The sequence below is a fragment of the Aedes albopictus genome, chromosome 2, assembly GCF_035046485.1.
Source record: "Aedes albopictus strain Foshan chromosome 2, AalbF5, whole genome shotgun sequence".
Lineage (NCBI taxonomy): Eukaryota > Metazoa > Arthropoda > Insecta > Diptera > Culicidae > Aedes > Aedes albopictus.
Window position 1 is genome coordinate 465,866,953 of NC_085137.1, and position 23,498 is coordinate 465,890,450.

Below are 23,498 nucleotides of genomic sequence, written 5' to 3' on the forward strand. Positions count from 1 at the left end.
CTAAAAGTCCGGCTGTATACTGATTATGACGTTTTTAAATTTTCAGCGAAAAATATTGATAATTACCAAAGTTCAAACAGTTTTAACATGACGGATTTATGTGTACTGAGTTTAAACGTAACTTAGAAATAAATAACAGTATTGAATTTGTATTCAATAGGAATTAGACGTAAAACTTTTATTTTCATTTGATCAATTGATATCAAGATGGTTTCGTTTATGACTATATTTATTTCGGCAAAATCGAGCAAAACAATTTAAAGTATGAAAAATCCTGACATTTTTCAAAACTGCTTTTACTAAAAATAAAAAACTTCTAAGTCGTTTCTTTCGAGAGCAAAACATGATATTTGAGGTGCACTATTCTAAATTATCACCGAACCGTTCTTCAAGCAAAACATTTTTAAAGTTACTAAAGTCGAATACATCACTATTTAAAAAAAAAAACGCACGTTCTCTGCAACTGTTTTATAGAACTTTAACTGTTTTATGGAAATTTGATGTGGAAAGTACTTTTATGCAATTCAGTATTATAATTTCTATTTCATAAAACCAATTTCGGTATCATAATGGTCATTTTTTTTTCGAACTGGTTCATAATGAAACTGAAATGAGTTGCATAATGGAAAATAGTTGCATAATATGAACATCATTGCATACAATTTTGTATGGAACTCGTTGCAAAACTCGATTTTTTCAGCACTCTTCGTATTTATCCAACTCGGCAAGCCTCGTTAGATAAATATTCGACTCGTGCTGTAAAAACCAACTGTTTGCAACTAGTTACATAAATAACTATTTATCTACTCTGATATAAAATGGCTTCTGGTTTACAGGGTGCAGCAGTAAGTTATACGAAAGTAGCTTTTCACTTCAAACTTCATTTTTATTCGATTGACGTTACCCAATGCATATTTTGACATCCGGTCATCTCTATCAGATATTTTTTTTCCAAAAGTTTTCTGAAGCATCATATATATAAAATCCCAGCGTTGTCTGTCTGTCTGTCCGTAACGCTTTGAAATGTTTCGTTGAAATGTTTCACCATAGTTGTATCAAATTTCTAAAAGGTACGAGATTCTGGATGTTTTTTTGACTTTTTAGGAATAATAAGAAGAACCTTCTGGAATGTTCTGGAACATCAATATTCTAAAAATTCTAAGAACTTTCTGGAAGTTCAAGAAAATAAATAACGTTCTGGAATGCTCTAAAATATGGAACTTCTTAAATTTTCGAGAGTCCCCTTGAAGTTTCTGGACGCTTCAGAAAGAAAAAGAAGAAGAACCTTCGGCAGCATTATGGAACATCTTTTTTTGGCGTAACGTCCCAACTGGGACAAACCCTGCTTCTCAGCTTAATGTCTATGAGCTCAGTTATTAACTGAGAACTTCGGCTTCTAATAACCACTTCTAAGTTGTTAAACGTTTTAGAAAAGAACCTTCTAGAATGTTCTAGGGCATGAAACTTTATTATATTGGGGAAAGGTTATGGACGTTAGGGAACGAGCAAGGAACCAAAAAAGAACCTTCTAGAATGTTCTGGAACATAAAAATCCATAAAATTTCCAGAAACCTCCTGAAAGATACTGAACGTTACAAAAGTAAATCTGAGATATTCAGGATATCACACTTTTTCAAATATCGAAAACTTTCTGTGCGTCACTGAACGTTTCAATCAGAGAAAGGAGAAGAACCTTCTGGAATGTTCTGTACACTTTTCATTCTTAATTTCAAGAACTTTCTGGAAGTTAATGAAAGTCCTAGAAAGAAGTAAAGGGCCTTCTAAAATGTTCCGGAACACCAAAATTCATTAAATTTCGAGACCTTTCTAGAGATTACTGAATCTTCAGAAAGAAGAATAATAATCTACGAAAATGTTCTAGATAATCAAAATTCTTAGAACTTTCGAGAAGCTACTGGACAAAAACAAGTCAAAGACCTTCTGCAAACTTTTTTAAATTTACAAAATGTGTCTGAGAGTTTGTGAACGTTCCAAAAAGAATGAAAAATACCTTTTAAGAAGGTTCTAGAACAACCAAATTCATAAAATGTTTGAGAAACTTCTGGAAGCTACTGAGCATTCTAAATGAAAACAGAAAAAATCTCTAGAATATTCTGGAACATTAAACTTTCCAGGTACTTTCCAGAAGTTACTGAATGTTTCAGAAAGAACAAGAAAACTAACCTTCTGGAATTTTCTGGAACAATTTTTTAATGCCGATTATGATCGGGGAGTTTGTCAACGTTCAAGAAAAAAAAATGTCAACTGGACCTTCTGAAAAGTTCTGGAAAGTCATTCATTCATTGAATTTTGAGAACTTTCTGGAGATATTTTTTTTGAGAACTTTCTGGAGATTACCAAACGTTCAAGAGAGAAGCATTCTGGAGAGAGATTCTGGAATGTTCTCGAAAACAGTTTCATTGAAGAAGTGTCACTGGAATTTTAAAAACAATCTTTTTCTAGCTAACGTGGCTAGCCACGTCGGGTCAGCTAGTGTAGAATATTTGTCCATTACCTACACAAGACAGTGCCTGAATCTGATGACAAACAGCTTCTATAAAACAACCAAAGGCGGATTTTATCCTGAAATACATATTTGGTAAAACAATTAACTTCACTTCCTTAAGAAATCTTCAATTTTATGTGTTTATTTCCCACAGAATATGAAATTAGGAAGCAAGAGAGCTGTCTAGATAAATCTAGATTAAGTAAGAATCAGGGCGAAAGTAACATAACACCCCGCATTTAAATTACGCTGCTGTGTTGAAAGATAGGTTGTCAGCTTGAGCCCTACGCTTGAGCCGCTGTTATGCTGGCTACGAAAACATTGCATTGGTGGGATAGGGATGCCAATTCCTTGCATAACACTAGTTTACAGCATTTTTGAACTCGGTAAGCTGATGATCATTTTTGGTGTAGAATCATGCCCTGAGTTCGAAAATGCGAAGGAAAAAAATTACAGCAGAGCGGAATTTTTTTCAACTTTCCATACAAGGTTGATGATTTGAAATCGATGTTTGTTCTATTTTTAAGCTCACTTCATACATCTCATTCTTCGTAATCAATGCTCCGATTTTTTACTGTATCTCGCCTACATATGATATGTCAAATAAACGATGAGAAAGAATTTTTAAATTGTTTATTCTTATTGAAAAATATACATTTCTTCATATATTTTTTGAAAATTTCCTAAAATTTATGGAGATCGTCCCTAAAGCTCGCAAATAACTTGAATTGCATCATTTTGACGCAAAACCTGTTCTCAAATGATCGAATGGTATTATATTAAGCTCTAAATTTATGGAAAAAGATTTAAAATTGGTTGAACAAAACGCAAGATATTTGAAATTTAGTAAATTCCATATTTTAAAAATTTGTAAAACTCAATATTGAGCTAAAACTCAAAAACTGTTCTACTTAATTTTTTTTTAAGTACTGTTTCGAAATCAGCACTAAAATGTTGGTCGTTCACGACTTTCGTTTTATTTTGTAACGATGTCTCTTCATCGACCCTTTCTTCTTGTCACTTTACAATATGCAAGTATGACTGCACATTTTTAACTTAAAACGCTAGTTTGCGATGCAAACTTGCATTCAAGCTTAAAAAATACAATCGATCCTTGAATTGAAAACGTGAGAGTCACTGTAGATAAATCAATCTTGTTGCTGTCGCCCTTACTCAAACTCTACACTGAAAAGCTGCGACACTGATTTTTCATTTGGGCCTAACTGACATTTTCGAGTTCTCTTCATCGATCCTCTTTTTGTGTTATCGCAGAATGTGTATTGAGTTTTCCAAAGATGTTTTGGTTCAAATCAAATGCGAAGAAGACAACTACATGCTGCTATAGAAACAAAAAAACAAAAAAGATTTTGTTTGTTTTGATCAAGTTATTAACGAAAGAGAGAGTCGACGAAGAGAAATCAATCAAGTCAGTTAGGCCCTTATGAAAAATCATTGTCGAGTTGTTCATCGAATCGAAACGCAACGCAGATGATATGCAAACCGTATGCCATAACCATTGGGCCAGCACACATTGTCACACGTTTACATGTACATTTAAATTATGTACCATCTTATAAACCCCAATCATGCGACAAACACTGTGTTTGAACCACATGGGTGACGTTTCAATTCGGCCATCTTGTCACACTGCTTTAAGCATTGTAATTTGGAATTTCTATTTTTTTTTTGTTTTGGATTTTTGGGTTTGTTATTATATTATATTGAACCCAAACTGCAGGTTGAACTTGCTCGAAGTTACTCTTACTGCATTCCAAAGTATCTAAATACCAAGGTAAGAGATTCTCGCTAAAATTCATGGAAAAGTGAGAAAAAGGAAAAAGCAAAAAATAGTTATAAAGTTTGCGCTGATTTGTATGGGCGCATCACTATTTAGCAAACTTTCTTAAGAAATTAAGCACTCCCATCTTAGAAGCAATTATTTAATTGCATCTCACTGGATTAAAAATGACCTCCATGCAATAAAACGGGAAATATCGCCATTTGAAAATCGGTGACATTTTTTTTTAATTTGTTCTAAACATATTTTTACAGCATTTAGAAACATCCAAACTAATAAAACTTCACAAACTTCGCTGAAATAATGACATTTTAGGGTAAAAACACCAGCTTTTCATAGCTAACGCAGATGTGTTGGTGAGTTTCGTTATTGACATTTGCGGGAATCTCTTACCTTGGTATTTAGATATGTTGACTGCATCCTGCTCTTGCCAGTTTGTTAACGAATCGGTAAGATCAAGATGCAGCAACTACTACTGTTGCAATGGAAACTTCGTTGTTTCCACAACGGTTCTCCAGGTACTTCGGGTGTCGAATTAAACTAAAAACCTCCAGAAACAGCGGCTTAAAGAGCTGCAGCTACGGATGCGTGTATAAACGGAATAAGCACAGTATTTGAAGGGTTCCCAAATAAATTTTTACATCGCTGCTTTTTTTATGTTTGACTAATGTTAAATAAGTAGGGTACGAATTAAAAAGTTTCGTACGAGTGAGGTGAGACGGCAATTCTTGAATAATATTATGGGCTTTGACTGATGCACTGTCATAAAAATTCAACATTATTTCACAAATGAACTCAATAACAATGTCTTCAAATTTGTCTGCCGCACCCTGTACAAAGAAATAAAGTTTGTTGTGGAAACTATCGATTCCATAGTAAAAATAATAACCGTACCTATGATTCTCAACCGACGTGAATTTCCAGTTAATTCCATTAATACACTGTCAATTTAATCAGCAGTGCAGTTAACATCATCAAAAATAATCTTAACTTGACAGCTGGGCTTTGTATTTATAACCATACTGTGTTGTTAGAAGCGTGTCCAGAAAAAATTGGCAATGTTTTGTTGATGAGGCGACTACGCTTTTAGTCAAATTTACAGCAATGCATCGTAACTTCAATCATATTTCAGTAAACTTGACTGATGCACTGTCATAAAATTTTGACATATATTTCACAATTGAGCTCAATAACAGTACCATCATTTTTTTCCTGCTGCACCCTGTAAAAAATCTAATCAAATTTTGACAGTTTTAGTTGACTCTTTGTATGGAGTAAAGACGCCATAAGCCAAGGCACGAAATGCTCCAATTGAAATTCCAAATTTACTGTCAATGCCATTCCAATCGAATAGCAGACCTGTCAAATGCGCGTTAAACGCATTATTCCACACCATTGACACGCCTATACCTATAGCATGGAGTGACAGTAGTGACATTAGGGGCCCAATTTCATTTGATTAGCACATTTTGGGGCCGTTTTAACAAAAGAGATGTTGACAACAATGCCTGTCAGTGGGTTGCATTATTCAGTGGCATCATCGTCTTGTTCTGAGAGTCATCACATTTCGAGTCTTTGTTTATAGTGTCTTTAGTCTGAAGCGCAATCAATGAGATCTACTGAAACATTGCACATTTAGTTCACCAGTACACTATCGCAGGAATATTCACGAGTGCGAAAACGTAGATAAAAGGGCGCAATTGCATCGAATTCAATTCGGTATTACGTATTTCCCACCCAACTGGACCCATTTCGCAGTTAGCATAAGTTCGCAATCGTGAATAAAAGTGCGGTTTTACATCGAATCGTGTCGGTGTCTTCTGCGCACTTATCCATTGCAAGATGTTGAATAAGTGCGCAAAAGACACCGACACGATTCAATGCAAAAGCGCAATTTTATTCACGATCACGATACCGCACTTATACTAACTGCGAAAGGGGTCTAGTGGGGTGGGAAATGTGAAGTATGGAGCTGTCCATAAACCACGTGGTCATTTTTTTGGGACTTCTCAACCCCCCCGCGTGGTCATTAGTCCATACAAATTTTTTTATTCGTCCATACAAAATGCTCATTGGCCGAACCCCCCCCCCCCCCCTCCCTCATGACCACGTGGTTTATGGACAGCCCCTTATTCTGCATAGATTAAAGAAATAGGGCACTGAAGACCCAACTCGATTCGATGCAATCGCGCGCTTTTATTTATTGTCGGGCCGCCACCAAACCGGACTTCGCACAATCAAGTCGCGACGCGACCCAACTCGCGACGTTTTTTAATATTTAATGTCAAAAGTAGTGCGCATCCTTCCCGTTGTTGTCAGCAACACAGCGCACTAGATGCGAAACAGTTGCGACACTGTTGGGCCAAGAAAATGGCAATTTTCGATTGAATGCCGGTCTTGATTCCAACCGGATAGACAATATTTTTCTTTATAAGTATGCTTTCCATGGGTTAACGTAATGCGCATTATTTTTTAATTTTAGTACGTGTTTAGACAAACAGCGAAGTTAAAATAAATTCTAAAACTCTATTTTTTCGATCTGTGTGGACAAGGGATGAACTCAAGAAAAACATCTCTTTTACACTAATGAAAATTCGATCGAGACAAACAAGATGTTTGAGCATTGGTTTCTTTTGGTCAAATATTTGACCCTGTGTACTTGCATCTTTAGCTTTGCTGTTGGCCTAATGTTGTACTAATTTTGAAGTTTAACAAATGGAAAGTTCCTTTTCAAACACCGATGGTAAACAGTGATTACTTTCATCGAATGAACCCCCAACGCTGTCAAAGATGGGAGCAAGCATGGTGCCACCAGTAGTCTATTCTCTGCGAGGTGCAATTCCTTGAGATTGGGAAGTTTAGAGAATGTCACTACCTGCGTAGTGCTGAATCCACAGTTGTTGCATTTCAGAATCTTCAGCGAGCTGCTCACCAGAAACGGTTGGTCTTTCTGCGGTGCAAGGTCTCGGTTGCCACTCAGATCAAGCTTCTTTATTTTTTGCAGACCAACCAGTATTGTGATCGGTAGAGTCGTTAGATTGTTGTGTCTGAAGTCCAGCACACAGATGTTAGGATTGTTCCGGAAGGCACGTTTCTCGATCATCTGAATGCTATTGTTTGACAATCGGAGGGTCTCCAGTAGAGGCAATCTGCGCAATGAGCGATTCAAAATTGCTTTTATATCACAGCATTCGCAGTCCAAGTCGATTAAGCTGCTAGATATCAGGAATGGAGTTCCATCGGCAGGAAATGTTATTTGGGGATTCTCGGACAGAATCAACCTTTCCAGGCTCGACAGTTTCGAAATATCGCTGGGAAACCCGTCGAGGTTGTTTCCTCGCAGTGAAAGATATGTAATCTCGGATACAGGGCTCGGTAAATCGTTGATCTCAATTGATGTTAAGTTGCAGAAGTTGTATTCGACAGAGCTGTGGATGAAAATATGGCGATTGAAAATAGTTTCAAACATATTTGAATTGTTGAGTATCTTACGCTGTATTTTCATCGACTTCAGCAAAACAAAGACACCGCCAAAAAAAGAAAAATGCAAACCGAGAGCGCATTATGTTTGAATGCTGCTTTCTTTCAAAATTCAGACAACACTGCACTGTATTATATTGTCAAATCTCCGGAAACGGTTTGATCGTCTTGAATCATTCCAGGTCAAAGAAATAAGTTCGTTGTTTTGTTTTGCTGCAATGAAAAGAAAATCAATTGTTTTGGTCATATGGTTATAACTTATCATCTTCGGGCCAAGCATTAAATGTAAAGCATTATTTATAAGAAATGTTATCAAAGAAGAAAATGACGACGTTGGAGAGGAGGAATATTTATTAGAATATTGTAACAAAGGTCAATTGACGCGGAACATTAAAGATTGGCTTGAAATCGCATCACAGGTTGAAGAAAAAAGTTGGAGTGGATCATTAAAATTACTTTATGACTTTTTTGTTAGTAAATTAAACATAACTGTAAACTGCGAGTAGCAGCACCCTCAAACAGATTGGATGGTGATTTGGTGTAATTGGAGTAGGAATTTTCTGAACAGTGAAGATAAATCAAATGTATACCTTCTTTTGAATGATGTGTTGCCTAACAAAGAAAAACTGCAAGCATACGGCATTGGGAGATTACCAGATACAAATTGTAGTACATGTGGCGTACCTGATAATAATTTACACAAACTAGTCGAATGTGAGAGAGGAAAGGCGATAAGAGAATGGGTAACTCAAATTCTTAGGTCAAGGCTAAAGATCGAGTACAGAAGAATAGATGATATCCTACTTTGGAATATCCGCAACGAACCAAGACAAAATGCTGCACTTTGGCTAGCAGTACATTACATGAGCTGGGTTATAAATCCTGTAAATACTGATAGTTTGTATGTATTTCAGAAAAGTATAAGAGAAATAAGATGGTCAAACAGAAACATGTTCAACAAATATTTTGGTATATTCTTAAACATATGTTAGACGTATTGTAACGTTTTAATTGTAAACAATGGTGAGAAATACGAATAAATAAACATATTTTTTATACAAAAAAAGCATGCATTTTCAATACATGCATTAGAAACATTTTTTGTGCCCAATCGTATTAGAAGTTTACAGTTCAGATTTCTATGAAACTTTTTGGGCAAGTGAAAACGGTGTGTCATCTAAACCACTTGGGTTGTCGATATGGTGAGGATGGTGAGTTTCCTTGAAATTTGACAGCAAGCATAGGCGCTGTCCATAAACTACGTAGGCCAAGACGTAGGCTCATTTTTGACCACCTCCTCATAGACTTTTGTTTATACAAAATCACTAGAGGAAATAATCTGTACCGATCGGCTGATAGCAGGGAGTATCCGTACACCAGCTAGGGAATCCCCAAACCAAACCGGAACGAATAGCCCAAAAGTGTACCAGACGGGGGCGTGACCCTTTACAACCCGACTGTTTGAAAATTTGCAAAATTTGTGTGACCTGTTGATTTGTATATCAAACCCTGAAGATGGTCCAATAGCTGGGCCGAGAGGTTGGCGATGATAGAAGATTAATCAACGCAATTGTTAGACTGAGAGCCGAAAATTCCAGAAAAATCATACAAAATTTTCTGAATTTGTATGGAACGTTGACTTTGGCCAGAACGTGCCACAACCAAGGCCACAACAGACATCCGAACAGGAAGGTCCGGATTAGTGTGGCGTTAAGGCTGTCTTCTACAACGAAAGTAAAAGCCAGGTTTACACTCTCCTCGACCCACTAAACACATTCGCATGGTCGCCAAACCCTACGACAGAGGGCTAGTGCACATCGCACCTTCAAGGTTAGCTGTGTAGCCTGCAGCAATGAACATCGATGACTCGCTTTGGAGAGTCCACCAAGGTAGCATGCTAGCGCTTAACCAGTTTCCTGAGTGGTCCTCACCACTCCCTTTGTCCTCGGAAGGCCGGCAATTGTTTTGCAGACATCAAGAACTGATGCCTACGTGCAACCCGATCTGACCTGCCCGCAAGCAAGGGTATCACTACCCATCAGGCCCTATCAGATGCACCAGCAGGGTCTCCACCTGCCCCGGCCCTTACCCCTTAGGGACCCCTTTCCAATCTCGGACTCGGATTTCGTTTGAATTACTTGTTAGTGGCGTCGATAATCAACTTCGCTTCGTTCTGACTAAATGTACTTTTGACTTTTGATGTAGCAAGACCGATCAGTGCGTCTAGAAATAGCTGACTCGCTGGTTGGTAATAAGGCTTCCTCATTAGACGGCCCCAGGAATTGAAGTTACCCGCTATTTCCACCAGGATTCGTCCTGCCAGCACGCATAGCCGCTACAGAAGAATACCCCAATTACTTTGGAAAGCACGTAGCCCTCGCAAACTTACTACTACTTGTAGTAGATGCCAACTCCAGGACGGGGTATTTACCCGTTGTACATATCGCAGCCATTTTTCTGGACCCATCCGCCACCCAATTGCCGTTACCGACGGATACTTGGTATAGATCCGCCCGCTATGATGGCGATATCTGTCTCTCAATCAGAAACTGCCTGCTGGGCGGCCGACATCATAGTGGTTCAGGTTCAGCTGCGTTTCTTACACTGTGATTTGTCCGCTACGGCTTTTCTGAAGCCGTCATCCGGAATAAATCACATCACTTGGATAGAGCCTTGTGCCTTGTGACCTTCACCGTAACATCGCCTACACAGCTTGCTTCTGTCAGGGCCTTTCCAGTCCCAGGAACCTTACAGTCCTGGATCCAGACGCCTTAAGGCGAAACTGGAAGGATTTTCTCATTTTTTTCGGTTTTTGATTTTTCATTAAATAACGAAGCAATATTTTCAAAATCGGTTTTCGTACATATGTAGAGTATGGATCAAGGTATCTCCTGAATATTTTTGTGGTTGAAAATGTTTTTATTTTTTGCGGAAACCATTTTTTGTGAAATTTTGTTCAAAAATGGTTTCCGCAAAAACGAACAACATTTTCCACTAGGAAAAAAATCAGGAGACACCTTTATCCATACGCTACATGTGCACGAAAACCGATTTTGAAAACATTACTTCGTTATCTAATAAAAAATCAAAAACCAAAAAGTGAGGAATTGCTTCCAGTTTCGCCTTAAGCAAGCCTCCGGTGGCTCGTGCAAGGTCATTTGGCATACTGGTCAGCCCACCTTGAGCCTCCCTACTTTAATGGACTTGCCACAGGTAGCTGTACCAAGGCTGCCAATGCAAGGAAAGGACTCTACGTGATGAAAATTTAACTGATAAGTTGTGATGAGCACTCGTGAGTGGATAGTTTGCAATATTGGGCACGTGTGAAAATGGCAACGGAGGATGTGACGCCCCACGCTGAAAAAAAGTTAAGGATACCATTCACCATCCAAAAATCTACAAAGCGCAGCTGGTACGGATGGTATCGCAGTGAAACCACAGAGAACAGACGTTAAAGCACGAACAAAAATACGTCAAAATGGTGTGTAAAGGATTTAAGTGCACCTCAACGCCACCAACAGAGACTACCCCACATATAAAGTCGATTTGACCCCACGATAGCAGTGTTCATCGTTGAAATACACTAGCCCACAAAGCGGCACGAGTGCCAAACGACCAAAAACGGCGAGCATTGGAAACTAAAATGACAACACAACAATGTTAAGTGATGGGACGCTAGCGCCACACAACAGGAGCATAACCACATACTCCGAAATGACCGTTACAAAGTTTTACACAAGGCAGAAAGCGAAGATAGACGTCTGTTCTCTGTGTTACAACTGTGATTCTTTCAAAAAAAAAATCTCGTTTTAAATTCCTCGGGGATTTACATAACGATTATTTCAGAAATATTCTTACAAATTTTCCAGCTGGGAAGCATCTTGAAATTCCTTTAGGAATTATTGCTGAGATTTCTCCAGAAGTGATGCTGGAAACATTCCTGGAGAAATTCTAGTTGGAGTTTCTGCTGGTAGGTACTCTTAGAAAAAAAAACTTAAGGAATCCATGAAGAAATCTATAAATGAATCTCAAGCAGAATTTCTATTGAATACCTTGGAGAAATTTCTGGAGGAGTTCTTGAAGGTATCACAGAAGGAATATGTATAAAAATATGTTTACAACTCCTTAGGAAAATTGCAAGAGGAATGTCTTCAGAAAAACCTGATGAGCTTCTCTAAGCGATTCCTGCGGGGATTGCTGAAGAAACAGCTTCAAGGGATCCTTCAGGAATTTCTCCGGGATACATTCGGATTTTGCTCTCAAAAATCCTACAAGAATGTCCGCTGGGATTCCTGCAGAAATTCTCATTGCGACATTTGAAGGGATTTCTCCATGGACTCTCCCAGAAATTCCTCCTGTGCTTCTTCCAGAGGTTTTGACCAATAATTCTTCCAGCAATTGCTCTTGAGATTCTTCCATAAATTTCTGCAAGGACTCACACAAGAATTGAGAGGGGTTAGAAGCAAACGGGTGAAAGTGACAAAAATATACTTTCGAGTAAATGAGATTTGAGTTGATAAAGTTTTCCATTATTTTTTCCTCCCATGCAAAATGTATAAGGTTTCAAAATGGATCTTGCTTTAAAGTTTAAACTTATGATTTGAGTATATTTTTGTTACCGTGTACGTCAGATAGGAACTTTTTCAATCCTAGCAGTGTGGAAAACGTCGAATTCCGTCACGTCAAGATCGACTTCAATTGTCAAACTAGAATTGTTTACCATTTTTCTTATTTTGAGTTTTTTTTTGGTTTTTGGTAATCTTTTGTTGATGCGAGCTGAATATCATACTTGATCGTGTTATTCAATAAATAACAACGGGATTTTGTCATTTATTTTAGGACCCTATTGTTGTGACATTTTTGTGTGTATAATCAGAATATCTCAATTTTGTGTGTAATTTTGGATTATTTTTTAGAAATAAAACTTCTTGTTTCGATGGTAAAGTACAATTTGTAAACAATTTTTAAGCTGTGTTCAGATCTATACAAAATACGGTTCAGTTCGAATGAGTGTGATCAGTTTCGTACCTTTTAATTCCGCCCTAATTTACGCGTATCTGTCAAAGGACGCGTACATATTTCGACTACCACTTGTAATCTTTCTCAGTATCAGTTATCTCATTCGAAGAGGGTATTCTACTTAGAGGGTTCGAAAAGTCGGTACAAGATCACGATTCAGTTTTTCGAGGCCTCAGTTACCCTAGTACAGCGGTTTTCAGATCGTGCACCGCGGTGCACTTGGTGCACCGCGAAGCCATGGCAAGTGCACCGCAGCACTTCAGAAAAGTTTTGCATATTCAAATTTAAATTTAAATTCATTACCTATTTTATGAAAAATAATTCGAATTAATTAGAACAACTGGACTATTGGAAGGTGCTTCAAGGGGTTGATAATAAAATTTCCATTATTCCAGCCAGCGAGTTAAACTCGGATCCAGCAAAAACCGTCTCAGATATTCGCAAAGAATCATGGAAAAAATCTGCCAAACTCTTGGCCAAAACTCTCCTAAGAAATATTATTCTTTTTTTCCAAGATTTCGTAATGTATATTTACAAGCACCCTACAAGGCATCTCCAACGTATCTTCAATGAATGCGTTAAAAAATCTCAGAAGAAATCTTACTAATATTTCTGTGGCTTTGCTTAATACCAGAGAAGGAACTATCACTGTTCTCGAAATCAGTTAACCAAGAATTCTACTGATAACGTATTTAAGATTTTCATAGAAATCTCCTTTCGAATTGACAAGAGAGCCTGGAAGGAATTTATCAAAAATATTGTCAATATATGCCAAAGTTCTAAAAAAAAACAAATAAAAGAAAATAATCCAAGTGTCTTGCTAGAAATTTATAAGAAATATGGTAAAAGTCTTGGAAAAACGTCTATCACAAAACCACACTAGAAATAATACAGTAGTCTTCAAAGGACTTCCCCGAGGTTCTTGAAAACAAAATACCACTAATTCAGCTCAAGATTTCATTCAGCGTTTATAAAGATCTTGTCTGTAAGTTTTCAGAAACATTCTGAGCAAGATATATTCCAAGTTGAATAACTATGTCACTTCACTATGCTCCGATAAGTGATGAAAAACGTAAGACAGTGCCATAATTCGTGAAAAAAATAATGACGATTGTATGCACCTTGGAAATGCTGTGAAAAAAACGACAGCTTTTTGACGAATTTATATTTTTTTTACGAATAATGAACTTGTGCACCGTGGAGCGATTTATTTTCAAAAAGTGCACCGCGAGCCGAAATGTCTGAAAACCCCTGCCCTAGTAAATACTACTATGAAACTTCAACCGTAAGGAGTACCCAATGAAGTCTGATTGAGAATCCTATGGAGCTTCCTATTTTTTCTCGAGTTTCTTAACTTGTGTTTACTTACATTCGTCACACATAAAACATTCATGCAATGTCAGGCACAGAACATATTTAGATTAATAATTAAGCAAGAGAAAGCACATGAAACATAAAATTTGCGAGACAGACCAAACTTAACCAAACTTAAAACGTAGAACAAGATAGAAGTAGGATAAGATGTAGTTTGATTACGTTTGAATAAACAAAATGCATACGCTCTTTCCATAGCATGACGAAAATCTAAAATAATCTGATTGTTCTTGGGAATATTGTTGCTGGAATTTTCGAATATACCGCCAGAATCTGCTCCATAATTTCTTAAGATAAACCTCAATGAGTATTGCTAGACATATTTCTAAAATTCCTCTTTGTTCTTGTACTTTCTTCGATAATGCTCCTAAATCAATCTAAAACTCTACCAGCTCTTCATTTCTCATTGATTATGATTACCAGCTACATTTAAGAGGGTAAATCTTCTCTCTCTTGTTCCCAGGGATGAAGATGTCGAGGGCGCGCTTTGCAGCATTAAAAATGTAGAGACCGGAACGTTCTTTCTTCTTCTTGACGTAACGTCCTCATTGGGACAAAGCCTGCTTCTCAGCTTAGTGTTCTATGAGCACTTCCACAGTTATTAACTGAGAGCTTCCTCTGCCAATGACCATTTTGCATGCGTATATCGTGTGGTAGGCACGAAGATACTCTATGCCCAAGGAAGTCAAGGAAATTTCCTTTACGAAAAGATCCTGGACCGACCGGGAATCGAACCCGTCACCCTCAGCATGGTCATGCTGAATACCCGTGCGTTTACCGCCTCGGCTATATGGGCCCAGACCGGAACGTTACCCGGGTAGACGTGAATATCATAATCATATCTTAAAACGATCAAATTTTGATGTCATATCTTAATATGATATTGATAAGATGTTCAAAAAGTTGCCAAATATCTGCTCAATATCTCATCGTGATATGATTTCAAAATTAGTACTTAATTTGATCTTTGGAAAGCCTAGTGCAACCTGCTTTATAAATGTCGAAATTTCCCAACATTTCCCTTGAAAACTATTTTAAGTTTTCAACTTTCATTATGTGCCGTCCCCAAATAATGTAACGCTTCAGGAGATAGCGGTTCAACAAATTCCGTAATGCTCCAGGGGAATAGGGAATACAGCCTAACGTTACGAACCATACAAAAAAGTTGGAGTTATCATACAAAAGCACATTATGGACTCCACCAGATCCTATAATGAACCAATCACCGAGTTCAAAAATATCGAATTTAGCGTTACATAATAAATAGATGTTCCCTTATGTACACCACAAATTTTACAAACGAGCACTGGAACAAAAAGGATGTAGAAGTGGCCTTCATTTTCAATAAGCGGGTTCATGGATGCAGCAATTGAACAAAAAAACAGAATAATCGGCACATAAAGTGCATATAATCGATATTTGCTTTTCTTTAAAAAAGGCATTAAAATATATACTGATTTTATCTGATAGATTTCTGAATCCCAGTTTATAATTATTTTATTTCACTGTGAGTAAACCAGCAGAGGCTTTCCTATTGAGTCCGATGACAACATGAGCTGGACCTCGATGTCGAGCTTGCATTTGTGGTACGAATCCAATAAATTTTGTTCGTTTTGGATTGGTGTTTCTCGGTGATATCTTAATTATCCAATAAATGAATCACCGGACAATTTGGGAACTTTATCGGCCCGATCAGCAAAATACGTCTATTTCGAAAAACGGACCGTATACGAACAGACGATAGTCGTGACGACTACGATTTACTAATCTAAATGTTTCCAAAGCTTTTCTGGGCGACAACTCACAATAGAGCACGTTCAGTGAAGTACATGCTAGATTTTTAACTGGCTAGAAGGTAAATTCTCCGTTTCTGCAACGAAATTATGCAGGAGGCGTGGGTATTATGATTCCTTGCCTTATTTGGTGCTGTCGGAATAAAACTTTGGAAAACTTTGTAGCAAGAAATGGAGAAAACGATAACACAGTTACCTAAAGTTTTGCTCAAACACCATTAGGTTAGGCAAGGAATCATAACAGCCAGGCTTTTTGCGTCATTTCGTTGCAGAGATTGAGAATTTACCTTCTCACCATACAAAAATTCAGCTCATTACTACAATCTAGTACTTCACTGATTGCGTCCTATTGGTGGAAATTCCTGTTTTAGGCCAAAATAAACCAAACATGTTTCTACGCATGTCGTTCTTAAAGTTTGGATCACTAGCTTTGTTAACAATTCAGAGAAAGAGAATAAAATCTGAAATCACCTAGAGAAAAGTGCTCTCTTAGTTTAGGAAAATATGCAATTCCTAATTAAGCCTTAATTCATTTTTATTTTCCATACCATCACGTCAGTTTGCAAATTTTGGGTGGAAACTGTATTAACATTCTGCAATAGAACATTTATCATTGATAAATCTGAAAAATACTGCTCAAGATCAAAACTAGCTCTTCACATTTCCATCTGCAACATCCAGAAATCGAACGATCTGAAAATTACTGCTCAAGATCAAAATCAGTTCTTCGACACATTCATCTGTAACTCATCGTGAAAATAATCTTGAAAAAGTTCCTAAAAGCTTAGAATTATAAGAATTTTTTGATATGCTCAGTTCAAAACCGACAAATTGGTCTCTTACACCCCTGTGCACCTGGACTCCTCAATTTTTCTTGCATTACCAATAGGAACTTCTTGCTTGGACTCCTCCAGTAATTCCTGCTGTAATTTATTCATGGATTTTTCCAGAAATAAGTCATTCCTACTGGGAATCCTCTTGAGAATGTATTATGAACTACTGCTGGAATTGCTCCAGGACTTCTACTGGGGTTTTTCTAGACATTTCAGGTAGGTACACTCCTGATTTTTTTTTGTGGGATTCCAATGCAATATCTGCAGAAAATCCTCCAGTAATTCCTGCAGGACTTTAAAGAGCAATATTTATATTTATTGGAGATATTCCATGGAAATCTCAGCAAGAATTCCCTAAGAAATTCCAGAAGGTATTTTTGGAATCCCTGTTGTTTACTGGATATATTGCAAGAGGAATTCCTAGAGGTATCCTTGGAGAAGAATTTCAAGGAGAAATTCCGGAGGGATCTTCAGAGGAATCCTAGCAGTCACCCCTACAAAAAATGTTGGAGAAATGTTTTGAGCAATCTTCTTAGAATTCCTCCAGGAATGCCTGATGAGATTGTGCTAGAAGTTTCTGCCGGGATTCTTCCCTCGACAAGGGATGTCCCATTAAGAAACATTCTACAGTTTATTCAATTTTCCCGGAATATTTCTATGAATTCTTGCTGTGATTCCTTCAGGAACTCCTATCAGGATTTCTCCAAGCATTTCTGCTGGGATTTCACTAGCATTTCCAGATGGTATTTTTGCTGTAAATGCTTTTAAGAATCCTCCAGGAATTGCTTAATAATTTCTGTCATTAATGGCTTGAGGAATCCCAGCAAGACTTCCAAGAGGTTTCCCACCACGAATTCCTCGAGAAATCTGAATCAATTTCAACTTAATTTCTCAAAGGAGTCTGAAGGAGATTTCCAATAAAAAAAAACGAAGAAGAATTCCTGAAACAATCCTTAGATACACTCTTAGAAGAAGCGCAAGAGAAACTCTGAAGGATGCTACAGAAGAGAAGTTACAGTAGTAGTTGGTGGATGAAACTAATCAATAATAATTCGATAAATCTAAACAAGAATGTCTACAGGTAATGCCAGAAGAATTCTTTGATAAATTCCAAGAGGTATTACTAGGAGAACAAGCTGAGGAAATCGTGGTTTTAACCAAACAGGCATTTTGGGGAAATTTGAAAGGAAATTTGTAGAGAAATGTTTTGAAAAAGAAACCTGTAAAAATCACAAAAGGAACTTTTGTAGAAATTCCTGTGGACTGGGCATTCTAGAGTTTTTTTTCGTAAATGAGGTCCTGAAGGAATTCTTGGAGACAAAGACAAACTTTTGGAAGAATTCAAGAAAAAGTATTTTGAGAAATGCTCTTGAAATTCCTCCACAAATTTATAATGGAATTTCTCTCGAAATTCTGGCTGAGATTGCTCCAGAGGTTTCACCAAAAATTCCTTTACATTTGCTGCATGTAATTCCTCCAAGGGTTCCCATAGGAATTCCATTTGTGATTTCTCCAGAGATTTTTCAAGCATACCTTTAGAAATTTCCCTAGCAACATCACCTGAAATTCTTACTAGGATTCCTTCAGATATTTCTGCTATTTTCTTCAGGAATTCTTGCTGGAATTTCTCAAACAATATCAGCTGAGATTTCTTCAGTAATTGCTCTTAGGAGTCCACCAAGAATTTCTGATACATTACCAGCAGGAATTGGTTGAGGAATTCCAACAAGACTTCTTGGCGGATTCTTTAGGAAATCATTGAATTAATGCCAAAAAAGTTTCTGAAGAAATTTCAAGTGGATTTCCGGCATGAGCTACTGGATAAATACTAAGAAAAATTTCTTTAGGGATCCTCGTAGAAATCACTGAAAGAATCACAGCAGGAAAATAAACAAAAATGTCCAGAAAAATCATAGCATTTTTTATTGTACGTAGGAATCTAAGCTGTAATTGCATGAGAATTTACAGTAATATATTTTAGAAGAGTATTATAATCATTAAAATTTAAAAAAAAAGAATAAAGAGCATTACACCAAAAACTCCATAGAATATTTTTGAAATTTTTGGAAGTTGAGATGCAGGCGCTGTTCCACGCTCCGTTAATACAGTACGAAGAAAAAAGCAGAATGAGGTGCATTCCATCACAAAGAACAACTTTGTAGAACACTCGAAAAATCCTAAAAATCTGTAGAAAAAGTTATATCCGAAAACCTATTACAAGGGGTGGTCCACAAACAATTACACATAACTCTTAAAGTTGAGCAAATAAGGTAATAGTTTGTTTGGCAAACTTTCCAATGATACCCTTTTCTGTACCTTTGTAGAAGACACCAAAACTCTATCTTTATTTTTGGGAAAAGTGAATTCCTATCGCACTTTTAGGTGGATTAATCATCTAGGTGAAAATTTTAAAATAAAGAATTAAGTAGATAGAACAAACTCTTCTAAGACATCATATTTCTAAATTCAATATTTGAAGCCGCAAAAAAAGATTATGAATGCGGACCTTAGTATACAGTATGTAGCAGGTTCCTCCGGAGATTATGTCCGGAAACCTGAACGTCCGGAACTGGTTCCTTAACGGTGGCATGCCCATAGCACAGAGCGATCATTTTATGGCCAAATACATTTTACAATACAAATTTCAGAATGATAATATGTGTGATATTCAATAAAATTGCCGAAAAATACCCCCGTGGCAAGGCATTTCTCAATACCCAGAAAGGGGGGAGGGGTCAGGGGGATGTCACACCCAGATATTGGAAGACCAACTAACCGCATTCAATTTAAAATTAGTTTCAAATTTTTTGATTGTATGGTCTTTGAGAAGTAGCCGATTGAAAAAAAGTGGTACGTCTATGGCTTTTGAGGGTTAAACTCCATGCACCACATCAGCCGAAATCGCTCATTTTTGCACAGCTAACTTATTTCGACCAGTAGATGACTTTCACCTGGGCAAATCATATACCGAAGAGAGTTTTCAAAATAAGCCCCGCCCTAAAGTCATATGAATCATATCAAATTGCTTGGAAATTAAATAAGAGGGCGCTTATTCTATTGCTCCATTGGGACACTTTATACCACTTTATCCTGAACTGTGGTGCATGCACGTGCATGTTTCTTCTGGGATGGATCTCTACGTAGTGTGGTAGGGTGGCAGATCCATGGACGGCGAAGAACAACTAAATTCAGTGGCGTCTGTTAATCTCACTTTTTACCTTGTTGCAAAATCACGATTTCACGTCATCATGAACACTTAAGAAGCTCACTTGTTAGGTTTTTTAATGCCACCGATCCAGGCAACACGCCCGATCGAGGGGAAACGATGGAAATTGTGCTAAGCATAGCTCAAAATTACTGCGCATATCTTTATGATAGCTACACCATGATTGAACGAAACTACTAAATTTGCGCAATGAATCACTCCTCGCTGGGTCTTAGGATTTCATTTGATAAGCGATGATACTATGTTCAAAAATACAATAAATTACCGTATATCACGACGCGTAATTGACCACCAAGAAAAACTGACGATATTCTTCCAAGTTACTGATGACGGCAAAGGGTAATTCGACACTCCGTCTTCCCACAAACTTGACACATGTTCAACTTCTGTACACGGTAAAAATTCTGCACGCTCGATTCAAGGGAAAAATCCCTCAACTACTCAACATCCCAATCAACATGATCGGAAATGCTTTTCCCTTAAATTCGCAAATCTGTCAGTGTTGATTTGAGAACCAAAACAAACCCACCGGGGAAATCAACTAAAAATCACTTCAATTTGCACCACTGTTAAAAGCAGTACGGTCCAAAGTGAAAAACTGTTGATTTGATAATGAGTGCATTGGCCATGAAATTAAATATAGATGACAGGTGGTAGAAAGTGTTCTGCTTTGATTCGCACCTCCCTAGCGGATGTGAAGTAGTGTAGTGGTAAAACAGATGATCATGATTCAAAAGGTCCTGGCATAGACTAATTTCAAGACCTCGATGTACCAAAGAAAACGATCAAATTTTCGGTGACCAGTCCGGTACCCAATAAATATTCATAACTTTTATTTAGCGTGTTACACTGATCTGACAGCTCTGACAGTAAGGGACTAAACATAAATTACGTTAAGTGAGTACCGAGGATTGTTCACAATCTGCGAACTTGACTGCGGAAAAAATTGCGACCATGACGCCGCTGGTCCTGGTATCGAATCTTGATGTGGGGCATGCTTTTTTTTTAAATACTTGTTTGGCAATCAAAACATTCTCAACAACGAATTGAAGTGAAGTTTTATAAATATTGAAGAGACATTGGATGTTCTTTTCCAACTGATATTCAATTGATATCAAATGTATTGAACAGTAGTGCGAATCCAAGTGCCAATCAGTTTATATCAGCGTGCAGAATTTTTACCGATTTTTTACCTCATTGCTCAGTCTATCGTCTAGTGTAGTGCAAGTCGTTGATAATTACCGTAGTGTCCCAGTGTCCCAAAATTGTTGAACTAATGTACAAAATTGTATACAAGAAGCTCTCTCCTAAAAATCCGGCAGTACTTTATGTAACGAGGAACGGTTGACAGCTTACCCCTTGAAAAAGGCTTAAGGTGACTTGGTGCATCACAGAATTTTCATAGGAATCATTGACTTTTCAATTTTCAATGATTGTTTGCCTCGCGTTTTTGAAGTGATAAAAAGCGGGCAATTCTGAAGCCACGCAGCAGAAAACGTATCACCACCCTCACCACGAGTGAGCATATGGGATGATACATTTTCATACAAATATGCGCTTTGGTGACTGAGTTTTATCACTTTTAAATTTTGAGCGAGATTTCAATGATGCTGATGACGCACTATGCGTCCTTAATAAAAAGCCGAAACGTCGGGAAAAGCAAAACTTGCCGTTTTGATTTACCCAAAACTGAGAAAGCCAGCATTCCGGAATCAATATATTCCAGTCGTACTCACCCAGCACAAGTGATTTATTTTTGTTTTGTACATTTCTAATGAATTATGAGTGAGCCGTAGAGAGAAAGAGAGCAACACAAGTATTTCCACAGCCACGGACACTTTCAATGCTTCCAGTGAGCGTTTTTGCTCTTTAAAGGAAGCGTGACACTAGGCAATGGACTAGCATGCAACGCCCAATGTCACAGCCGAACACGTTTCCTGACAGCTGCAGCGGGAATCGAGCCCGCATTCCTCAGCACGATGCAACTAAATCAGGCCAAACATGTCTAAAGGTCCAATCTGCAGAAGAGAGACTCTCTTTGGTTTCCCTCTCTTTCGTTAATATCTCAGCTGTTTTTTTGTATAATGATTGTCTCCTTGCATTGAACGATGGTCAAAACAATCGTCTTTTGATTTGTACTGCAAAAATAGTTGAAAAAGTGTGCCATTACATTGCAATAATTGAAAGAGAAATTGAACAAAGAGAGCCTCTCAAATGCAGATAGGACCTATTGAAATGTTTGGCCTGAAATGTTTGGTGACACTAGCCGCACGACCACGAAGCCACGAAATAATCGATTTTTTCAGACTCTTGTTTTTTCAACGTATACCACATGATATTTCTGATTTTTGTCGTTGGACAAGCACAGTTCTGATAACATCGATTATTCGCAAGATAAAAACCGACCATTTTTATTTTAACAACTATCTCTTCACATATGAGCTGGTTTTCGGGGAGTCTCCAGGGAATTACATGAATAAACTTAGTTCGACTATCTCAAGGATATACTGAAAAGTAAAAATGATCTCACCCAGTTCCATCTCCTCGGATGTCCGCACCCACGCCGTGACTCCTTCAGTTTTCTGCAATTCAATAGAGCGTTGTTGGCTAACAAGTGTGTATCCATCTTCTTCACTTTTCGAACAAATGCATTTACTAGAAGAGAATCTCTCTCGTAAGCTTCACCATAATGCTCCGGTTGCAGCACCCACGAGTAATCCACACTCACGTCACTCACTTCACACTCACGTCACCTTTCCACCGAACAATGTAACCCGGCTGAGATCCCCATCACAACTCAGACTTAATAATGACGAAATCAAATCTAAAAAATAATGTATATCAAATCTTATACAATCTAAAACAAACAAATTTACTCACTGTTAACTTTCAATTTCCAGTTGCAATGTAACGGCTGACTTCTGACTAACTACAAGTTATAAATAAAGGAATATGTACTGCAAAGGGTAGATGCAGTAGATTGAGTACAATTTGCCATAGGATGGCAGACTTTATTCATACGATAAGCTAGAGCAGGTCGGCGTCGGTGGTGTAGTGGTAAGCGTGGTTGCCTCTCACCCCAGTCGGTCGGGGTTCAATTCCCGTCGACGCCGATGGGATTTTCTGAGACATAAAATCCGTGATCACGTTTTCCCTCGGATAGGAAGTAAAGCCGTAGGTCCCGGCCCCCAAGTGTTGATGGGTTTCGACGTTAAACCGACCCGCCGACGTTAAACAAAACTTGCACTGAACGGTGCTGGATGGCCAGAAAAAAGAAGAAGAAAAGCTAGAGCAGAATCAGACCGTTTGTTGTATGTATTTCGAGAGCGAAAGATTAGTCGCTCTTATCTTTCACTCTCAATCAGCTTTATGAATAGGTAAAAAGTTTATCAGCTTAAAAAGTTTATCAGTAGGGAAACAAACCCCAAAATGCCAAGATGGGGTAAAATGGCCCAACTCATAAAATCAT

General features: G+C 37.7%; 1 long non-coding RNA gene across 2 annotated transcripts; it reads right to left on the reverse strand.

The window, feature by feature from the left end:
- Window positions 1-6,438: 6,438 nt before the first annotated feature.
- Window positions 6,439-22,980, reverse strand: LOC109413295 (uncharacterized). Of its 2 annotated transcripts, none has more exons than XR_009997301.1 (3): window positions 22,560-22,980; window positions 7,797-7,997; window positions 6,439-7,732 (listed from the first exon to the last, which is right to left on the reverse strand). It is a non-coding gene; the product is annotated as an uncharacterized LOC109413295 (long non-coding RNA). The 2 variants fall into 2 exon arrangements; XR_009997302.1 differs by lacking the exon at window positions 22,560-22,980 and adding an exon at window positions 20,295-20,770.
- Window positions 22,981-23,498: the final 518 nt, after the last annotated feature.